General features: G+C 49.8%; 1 long non-coding RNA gene across 1 annotated transcript; it reads left to right on the top strand.

Annotated features, from left to right (window-relative positions):
• The first annotated feature begins 1,658 nt into the window (after window positions 1-1,658).
• On the top strand, window positions 1,659-7,808 carry LOC143677381 (uncharacterized). Its single transcript, XR_013172553.1, has 3 exons — window positions 1,659-1,988; window positions 3,756-3,806; window positions 4,450-7,808. It is a non-coding gene; the product is annotated as an uncharacterized LOC143677381 (long non-coding RNA).
• Window positions 7,809-9,682: the final 1,874 nt, after the last annotated feature.

Genomic DNA, 9,682 nt, shown 5'->3' with positions numbered 1-9,682 from the left:
TCAACCCAAATCATGATGGCTGGTGCAGCAGCAATAGATGCTGTAGGTTGCACACCCTAAGCTCAGCGGCAGGTCCCTCTTTCTCCACTGATTGGATACTCCAGACTTATGGCCGTTCTGTGTTCTTAAGTTTTTTTACACTCAGATGATTAGAGGATAGAAGTTGTTTCACCTAGGAACCTTCTAATCCTTAGAGAAGATTCTCCTCAAGTAAGAAACCTGAAATACTTCTTAGAGGTCATTTGATAATCTAGAATTCTCATTTCTATCATCTGGGTGACTTGTTTCTAAGTCATAGTTTTACTGCAATTAGTTTTTAATTTAAGCTCTGAGTATATACAAAAACGTATTTATGGATGAAGAAAAGTTATTGCATTCATTGACTTTTTTTCTCAATAGATGTGTTTATTGGTGGGTTCCTTTTGCCAGTGTTTCAATTCACATGTAATTAATGTAGAACCTTTCACTGACTTTTAAAATGGGAACATCTCCCATTTTCTGAAGAAATAGCACCTGACCCCCACTGCCCCAGGCCTGGTGCAGGTCGGGGGGGTGGCGAGGCAGGGCCCAGCAGCCCCCAGCAGCCCAGTGATGTGAAGCAGCACAACAGGCTCCGCCCTTTGTGCTTTCCTAGAACAGAACAAGGCTTCTCAAACTGCTTGACGCTGTGTTTTGTTACCTAAGCAATTCTTTTTTTGGTTTTATTTAAGTGTACTAAATGTAAAACCTTTATGGTTTGGGTTTTAAACAATTGGTACAGTATTGTGTTTGCCTTGTCTGATGCATTATATTTCAAGTTACAATTAAATTAAAAGGTCTGCAAAAAAAAAAAAAAAGAAGACAGAGGAACAGAGAGCAACAGTGCCTGCCCTGGCTAGGGCTCCCGGTGCTGGGGATGGAGCTGCGCTGGGGCCTGAAGGAGGCAGTGGACCGGACCAGGACGCTGGGCTGGTGTTGCTGGGGAAGGCAGAGTGGCTGCAGCTACCCAGGGCCCACTGCCCTCCCGCCCGCCAGGGAGCCGCCAGTACCGCCGCCGCCGCCGCCCCATCTAGCCTGGGAGCCGCCCGCACGTGCTGCAGCGCCCAACCGCCAGGTTCCGCCAGCAACCGCCGAGGCTCCCCAATCCAGGGAACCGGCAGCACGCGCTGCAGGGCCTGCCGGGGAGCCGCCGCTCCTCCTCGCCAGGGGGTGCCAGCACCGCCGCCGCTCCCGGGCAGGGGGCCGCCTGCATCGCCCCCGCTCCCGGACAAGGGGCCGCCATCACCGCCGCCGCTCCCGGGCAAGGGGCCGCCTGCATCGCCGCCGCTCCCGGGCAAGGGGCCGCCTGCATCGCCGCCGCTCCCGGGCAAGGGGCCGCCTGCACTCGCCGCCGCTCCCGGGCAAGGGGCCGCCAGCACCGCCGCCGCTCCCGGGCAAGGGGCCACCTGCATTGCCGCCGCTCCCGGGCAGGGGGCCACCTGCATCGCCGCCGCTCCCGGGCAAGGGGCCGCCAGCACCCGCCGCCGCTCCCGGACAAGGGGCCGCCAGCACCGCCGCCGCTCCCGGGCAAGGGGCCGCCAGCACCCGCCGCCGCTCCCGGGCAAGGGGCCGCCAGCACCCGCCGCCGCTCCCGGGGAAGGGGCCGCCTGCACCCGCCGCCGCTCCCGGACAAAGGTCCGCCTGCACCCGCCGCCGCTCCCGAGTAGGGTGTCACCAGCACCCGCCGCCGCTCCCGGGGAAGGGGCCGCCAGCTCCGTCGCCGTTCCCGGACAAGGGGCCGCCAGCACCGCCGCCAGTGCAACTGGCCTGGCCTCTTTCACGCCGCAGCCAGGCCCCGCGGGTCTCCGCCATGTTCCCGCGGCCCGCGGGCGGCGCCCGGCTTCTGCCCTTCCCGGGGGCCTTGACCGAGGGCCGATCCACAGCGCTTCGCAGGCCAGGGCGCTGGGGCCTGGGACCCTGAGGTAGGATGGGAAAGCACGTCGGAAACCAGAACCAGCTACCTGCAAAAGGTAATGCTGTGGATTTTTTTTTTTTTTTTTTTTTTTGCTATAATTGTAGAATAATTAGTTAACCTGCCTTAATCCTTAATCCTTAACCTGCTTTAAGGAAATTCTGTGTGTACCTGGGGTAAGGGTGGGGACAGAGCACTGAATAGTGAAAATTAAGTGCTGTTCTTTTTTTGTTTGTTTTTTATGTTTAATTTTTTTTGGTATTCTTAATATTATTTTTATAGTAAAAATCTTTCCTCAGATACGAACATGTAAATTGTTAGCATTTAGTAGTGATAGATGATAGTAACAAAAGAGAGAGGGACATCTTTAACAAAAAGGCCTTGCAGCACCAGACTTGTGAAAATTCAGCAAGAGACTTTCTTCTGTTAGCCATTTGGTCCTGCTAAATCTGCACTCCAGTCCTGGGGTAAAGAGAAGTGGCCAAAACTGTGGGTTCTTCCTTCTCCTTTCTAACTTTTAAGCTTGCACACGGCATCTGTTACAGAAACTCTGCCAAAGCAGAGCTTAGAAAAGCGGTAGAAATCGTGTTGAAATTACTTTTATGTGTTTCTTAAAGTTTTTTTTTTCCTAGAAGCCAGAGAAAAAGGCCTTAAAATTTGGGGCAGCTGGTGTGCTTGCTAACAAGTCCATTTGGATATAATTGCATTTATCTATATTTTTTCTGCTCCTGATCTATCCTTGGTAAGTCATAAATTTAGAAAAGTGCTTCATGATGCTCCCAATTTAGGCATTACCAACTCCGTTTGATGAATCCAGAACATTTCAACCATGAGATTTTCAGTAGATATTTTTCACTAGAGAGGGCAAGTAGGGATGTGTGTGCACCTTGGGAGAGCTCAAGCATGGAGTGTAATACCACTTGGCTCCCTACTCTTCCAACCCTACCACCCTTCCCCCATTCCAGCCCACATAGAAGAACCCATTTTTGTTTCCTGGGTGCTCTAATTTGCTAGCTGATGCCAGAAATGGAATGGCTTTTAAAAAGGTGAATATAATGAATTGCAAGTTTACAGTTCCAAGACCAAGAAAATGTCCCAATTAAAACAAGTCTATAGAAGTGTGCAATCTCAGGCATCCAGAGAAAGATACCTTGGTTCAAGAAGGCCAATGATGTTTAGGGTTTCTCTACTGTAAAGGCACATGGCAAACACGGTCAGGGTTCTTCTCTCATCTGGAAGGGCACATGGTGAACACAGTGTCATCTGCTACCTGTCTCTCCTGGCTTCCTGTTTCATGAAGCTCCCCGGGAGGCATCTTCCTTCTTCATCTCCAAAGGTTGCTGGCTGATGGACTCTGCTTCTCATGGCTTTGTCATTCTGCTCTGCTCTCTGGGAATCTCCCACTTTCTCCAAAATATTTCCCCTTTTATAGGAGTCCATTAGCCTATCAGGGTCCACCTGGAATGGGTGAAGACCCATCTCCACTTAATCAGATTAACAACCACTCCTGACTGAGTCACAGCTCCAGGGAGATGATCCAATTAAAGTTTCAAACATACAGTACTGAATAGGGATTAAAAGAAATGGCTGATTTTACCAAATGGGATTAGAATTAAAACAGGGGTTTCCTAGGGTACATACATCATTTCAAACCCGCACACTGGGCAACCCCTTTGGAGATCCACAAGCTCTCATGGGATAGCACCCCAGAAAGAACTGGAAACCAGGTTTGCACAGACAAACAAGGCCAGCCCTGGTAAGGATGTTTCTCTCCTGATGTGATCCAGGTAACTTCCTGAGTCAACACCTTCTCCTTTCCCTACAGCTCCTGTGGAATGGGATGCCATAGTGAGAGGATGTGGACAAGAAGCACCAAGTAAGTTCAAACCTCAGTGTTTGTGCAGAGTGACCTAAGGCTACACCATGTTGAGCTTCCAGGGCCTCTGTCCCCCTTCTGTGAAATTGGGACAGTGTAGCACAGACAGATGAAATCATGGGCTCCCCTCAAATTAGCCTGGGTCTCCTCCTTGGTGAAAACAGCTGCAGTGAGGATTCATAACTAAGGCGTGTGTATTTATTCATTTATCTCATCAGTTGACTGGGTAACCAACTTGAAATGAAATGACCCTTGCTTTACCTAGGCATTTGGTTGTGTGGCAGTGTTGGAAGGTGGTGGGGCCAGAATGGAGGAGGTGCTGGGTGAAAATTCACCAAAAGCCTTGCTTATGGAGGGACACCGAGATTCATCCTGAGAAGGAGATAAGAAAGAGGCATAAATGTGGGTGAAGGACAGTGGTCAGTCTCTTTTGCTTTGAGACCAAGGTGTGTCACTCAAATTATCCCTTGGGTCAGCCAATAAAAAAACAGTTGGAGCTTAGATTTGAAGATAAAAAGGAAAGAGAGACACTGGAAGGGCTGTACTGGGGTTTTCAATCTGCACAGCCCTGTTGGTAGAGTTTTTAATGAGATACCTTTGATTTATTAACGGATTTAGTAAAAATACAGCCCTTTGTTTGTAGAACATTTCAGTGACTACATTCTGACTTGCTGGAAATGGACCAGTCTCACCTTAGGAGATCTGAGGACCAAAGTCTTGCAGGGACCAAGGCTGGTCTAAACTGAACCAGAGTAGACTGAAGACATCTTCAGGTAGGATGGCCCCCTAATCCATGGCTTCCTCTTTCCTTGTCACAGAGGAACTAGAGTGCATCTGTCTGCTGGGGAAAAAAAAAGCAGGTGCATTTCTCCCACTATCTCTTTACTGGTAGCAACCAGTGTATTAGGGAGTCCATTCCAATGGCCCCATCATGTTCAGCACTTCTGCTCAGGCTGAAGGAGCTGAGCTGGTCTCAGAAACCAAAGACTTGATCTTGTGTTTGGGTGTGAAGTGTGGGGAGATGTGCACACTCAGGCAGGGTTTGGGTTTACTTCCTCTCTGGGCTTGGAGCACTGGGGGGAGGGAGCTGTTTGCAAGTGAGCAGTGAGAAGGCACAGTCTTGATCTGCAGCTGCCTCCCAGGGTGGCCAGGCAAGATGGGTTGCCAGACTTGGAGGGAAACATTCAAATTGGGAATGTAAGGTCTGAGAACACCCTGTGCATTAGGGGTTTGGGGGCAGCTCATGGGTGCTGCTACCTTTCATGAAAGAATATAATTAATTGGAGCTGCCTCAGTGATTGTCCACAATAGGAAGCGGATGTTTGTAGTGAAGGAGAAAAGTAATAACTTAAGGAATTGTATAGCTAGAGTACTCTGTGATAAGATGATTTTCCCCCTTTATTTCACTATGCACAGCACCCCACCATGAAATATTCAGTTACAGCTAGGAGTGCTCTCCCTTGAATATGGTAACGTTGTTGAGTGACATGTCTATTCACAGTAAGTTCTGGGTCAGCATTTAGAGCTCTTTTTGGCTCATGTTACTTGTATCCTGGAATCTGCAAGGAGATGAATAAGTTGTGCATTTTGTGTTATAAAGACTTGTATTTCCTTGGACTTAGTTTAGGAGAAACTCAGAGGTTTAAATATTAATTACCACATCTTTGTGGGATAGCTGTCTTGTCTCTTTGGAAACATGAAGTTCATAGAAATGAAACTGATAAGAACATAAGAAGTGCTGGCCTTGTTCACAGGCACATGACTCAGGGAAAGGCATGTGACTGATGGATGAAAGGGTGCTGGCATCAGACTGCATGACTGGGATTCCAGGCTTTGCTTGCCACTTGAAAGGTGTGTGGCCTTGACAAGATACTGCATCTCTCTGTGCCTTGCTTTCTTCATCTTTTCAGTAGGGAGAATATACTTCAAGGGGCACAGGGCTGGGGACAGTAAATGGATGTATCCTAGAGTGTGTATTTCCTAGAGAGTCTGTCCAGGAGGATGTGTGACCTAGATTCTGTATCCAGCAGGATGCGTGTCCTAGAGTGTGTGTCCAGGCAGGACATGTGTCCTAGAGGCTGTTGCCAGGAGGATGTGTGTCCTAGAGAGTGGGTCCAGGAGGACATGTGTCCTGGTTCTGTGTCCAGCTGGACCTGTGACCTAGAGACTGTGTCCCAGCAGGACATGTGTCCTGGAGATTTCGCTAGCCAGCTGTTTGTCCTGGAGACCTTGTCCAGGCAAAATAATAGAGACTGTGTCCAGGAGGGAGTGTGTTCTACAACTGTGTCCTGACCACATATTTATCCTAGAAACTGTGTCCTGGAGGGCCTATTTCCCAGGGACTGTGTCCAGAAAGGCATTGTTCTAAAGTGTGTGGGCAGGAGGCTGTATGTCCTGGAGTCGGTGTCCAGTTCAAAGTGTGACCTAGAGACTGTGCCCAGGCAGGAGGTGTATCCTAGAGACTGTGTCCTTGAGAGTGAATTTCCTGGAGACTCTGTCCAGAAGCACGTGTGTCCTGGTGTGCACATTCAGGGGGACATGTGTCCTAGAGACTGTGTCCACGAGGGCATTTGTCTGAGAGACTCTGCGGGAGCACGTGTGTCCTGGTGTGCGCATTCAGGGGGACGTGTGTCCTAGAGACTGTGTCCACGAGGGCATTTGTCTGAGAGACTCTGCGGGAGCACGTGTGTCCTTGTGTGCGCATTCAGGGGGACGTGTGTCCTAGAGACTGTGTCCACGAGGGCATTTGTCTGAGAGACCCTGTCCAGGAGCACATGTGTCCTAGAGGCAGTGAGCAGGCAGGACATGTGTCCTAGAAAATAGCAGGAAGACTTGTGTCCTAGAGACTCTATCCTGCAGGATGTGTGTCCTAGAGACTGCATCCAGGCAGGATGTGTGTCCTAGGAACTGTGTCCCGTGAGGGTATGTGTCCTAGAGCTGTGTGCATCCAGGGCATGTATAGTAGAGACTGTGTCCTCGAGGGTACATTTCCTATAGACTGTGTCCAGAAGGAAATGTGTCCTAGAATCTGCGTCCAGGTGGATGTGCATACAAGACACTGAGTCCAGGGGGCATATGTCCTAGAGATTGTCTCCAGGCCAGACCTGTGTCCTAGAGAATGTTTCCAGGGTGGACTTGTTTCCTAAAGACAGTGTGTGTCATCGTGACTGTGTCCAGTTAGGATTTGTGTCCTCGAGCTGTGTCCAGGCAGGACATATATCCAAGAGACCGTGTCCTTGGGAGTGTATTTCCTAGAGACTCTGTAGAAGAATATGTGTCCTACAGAGTGCGTCCAATAGGACATGTGTCCTAGAGACTGTATCTTGGAGGGCATATTTCCTTGAGACTCTGTCCAGGCTCACATGTCTCCAGGAGGTGGTGTGTCCTAGAGGCCAGTGAGGGAGGACGCTTGTCCTAGAGCCTGTATTCAGGCAGGACATGTGTTCTGAAGATCATATCCAGTCAGGAAATGTGTCCTAGAGGCTGTGTCCAGGAAGCCGTGTGTCCTAGAGATTATGACCAGGGAGGACACTTGTCCTACAGTCTATATCCCAGAGGGCAGATATCCTAGAGTCTGGGTTAAGCGTGTAGTATGTCATAGAGATAGTGTCCAGGATGATGTATGTCCTAGAGACTGTGTCCAGGAGGACATCTGTCCTAGAGACTATGCCCAGGCAGGATGTTTGTCCTAGAGTCTAGGCAGGACACATGGCCAAAAGACTGTGTCCAGAAGATTGTGTGTCCTTGAGACTGATCAGGAAGATGTGTGTCCTAAAGACTGCATCAAAGCAGGACAGGTGTCCTAGAGACTGTGCCCAGGAGGACACATAGGATGTATAGGCCCTGACATCAGGGCAACAGGTGGGTGAGGGCAGGGAGCCAGTGTACCATATGAACTAGGGAGGGAGGGCCCAGGAATGGGGCAGACCAAGGCAGTGACATGGGTGGGTGTTCTAGTTTGCTGGCTGCCAGAATGCAACACACCAGAGTCGGATTGGCTTTTAATAAAAGGGGATTTATTTTGTTGGTTCTTCAGAGGAAGGGCAGCTAACTTTCCACTGAGGTTCTTTCTTATGTGGAAGGCACAGGATGGTCTCTGCTGGTCTTCTCTCCAGGCCCCTGGGTTCCATCAGCTTTCCCCCAGGTGACTTCTTTCTGCATCTCCAAAGGCCTGGGCTGAGCTGCAAGTGCTGAGATGAGGAATGCTGAGCTGCTTAGGCTGTGCTCCATTGGGCTCTCTCATTTAAGCACCAGCCAATTAAGTCAGATGTCACTCATTGCAGCAGACACGCCTCCTAGCCAACTGCAGATGTAATTGGCAACAGATGAGGTTCACGTACTGTTGGCTTATGACCGCAGCAACAAGATTAGGTATGCTCACCTGGCCAAGTTGACAACTGAATCTAACTAACACATGTCCACCCCTTGTCAACTTGGCAACTTCAAGCATCACCTTAAACAGGTGCATAAACTTCTCTTCTTGCTGTGGGCCTGTGAATCTCAAAACAAGTTATCTGATGCCAATATGCAAAGGAGGATAAACACCGGATCCATAGGGAGAAACTGGAAGGAAAACCTGCAGGCAAACACCATTGGATTTCAAAGTCTGAAAGTCATTTTATCCTTCGGCTGTAGAAAGTGGCAATCCCACCCTTTCCCAGGGCCTATGCAGTGGCCCGCCTCTTTCCAAATCAACCTCCAGGAACATCGAGGAGACCACCTCTGGGCTCCACTCTCTCCAGGCATCAGGGCCACCCCTGGACTCTCTGCCATTTTTGGGGCACATGCTCAACCCCTCCACATGGTGGCAGCCAGGCTCTCCCAGTCCCCCAAAGAGCGTGCTATGCCTTTTCCAAGGCCTGAGGCTGCACAACTGTTCCACTGCAATGAGAGGGGAGACTCATCCTCGCCCTTCAGTGTCTCATCCTCTCTCTTCAATGTCACTCATTGCAGCAGACACGCCTCCTAGCCGACTGCAGATGTAATTGGCACCAGATGAGGTTCACTTACTGTTGGCTTATGTCCTCAGCAACAAGATTAGGTATGCTCACCTGGCCAAGTTGACAACTGAATCTAACTAACACAGGGGGGCACCCATGAAGTTGAGCCAGAGTCCTAGTTGGAATAGTGTGGGGACATCAGAGTGACCGAGGCCACCAGGTTGAGCACCAGGTAGGGTTCCCAGGGCACTGGCTGGACCGTGCAGTTGAGGTGGACCAGGGCAGGGCAGAGGCAGCCCCTTGCCTCTCACACATGTGTGAAAGAGCCCCACCCAGAAGGGCTTATTTCCCTTTTAGAAAGTAACTATCCCATTGGAATTATGCCTGCAGGGGTCCTTTGTACTAAAACTACAAATTCCCGGGCTATAATCTTTAAAAAATTGAAAGTTACAAATAATTGATGGAACTTAACTTTTTATGCAACACTCTCTATGTGATACTCCCCACCCCCCAGCAATGGTTAGGAAGGGTGGAGTTTCCATACAGACGTGGGTCAGGCAGCCTCTGAAGCCCAGGGGGCAGGCAGTGTCAGCCAGGCCTGGTTCAGGACTTGCCATTTGATTGTGAGCAGATTCAAGGAAATCATGGCTGCCTGTGTCCCATCTTCTGTAACTTAAAAGTTCCTGTTTCAAAACATTGGACATTTCTTATCCAATAAATGTAAGGTAAGGTAATTAGATGGTCCCTGCTATTTAAATGGATGTCTTTTCGGTTTTTCCAAATCACACTGTACTATAGCAGTGTCAACAGCTCCCATCCTGCAGCTTAGGTTACAGAGCGGAGTAGGTGACCCTGGAATACAGAAGAAGCTTTGAGTTCTCACTCTTGTTGACTGCGTGACTTGGAAAATCTTCACCAGCCTAAGCCTCAATTTCC

The sequence above is a fragment of the Tamandua tetradactyla genome, chromosome 3 (genome assembly GCF_023851605.1).
Source record: "Tamandua tetradactyla isolate mTamTet1 chromosome 3, mTamTet1.pri, whole genome shotgun sequence".
NCBI classification, from domain to species: Eukaryota; Metazoa; Chordata; class Mammalia; order Pilosa; family Myrmecophagidae; genus Tamandua; species Tamandua tetradactyla.
Note: the sequence above shows the minus strand (reverse complement) of the source record. Positions and strands in the feature narration are given on the sequence as shown.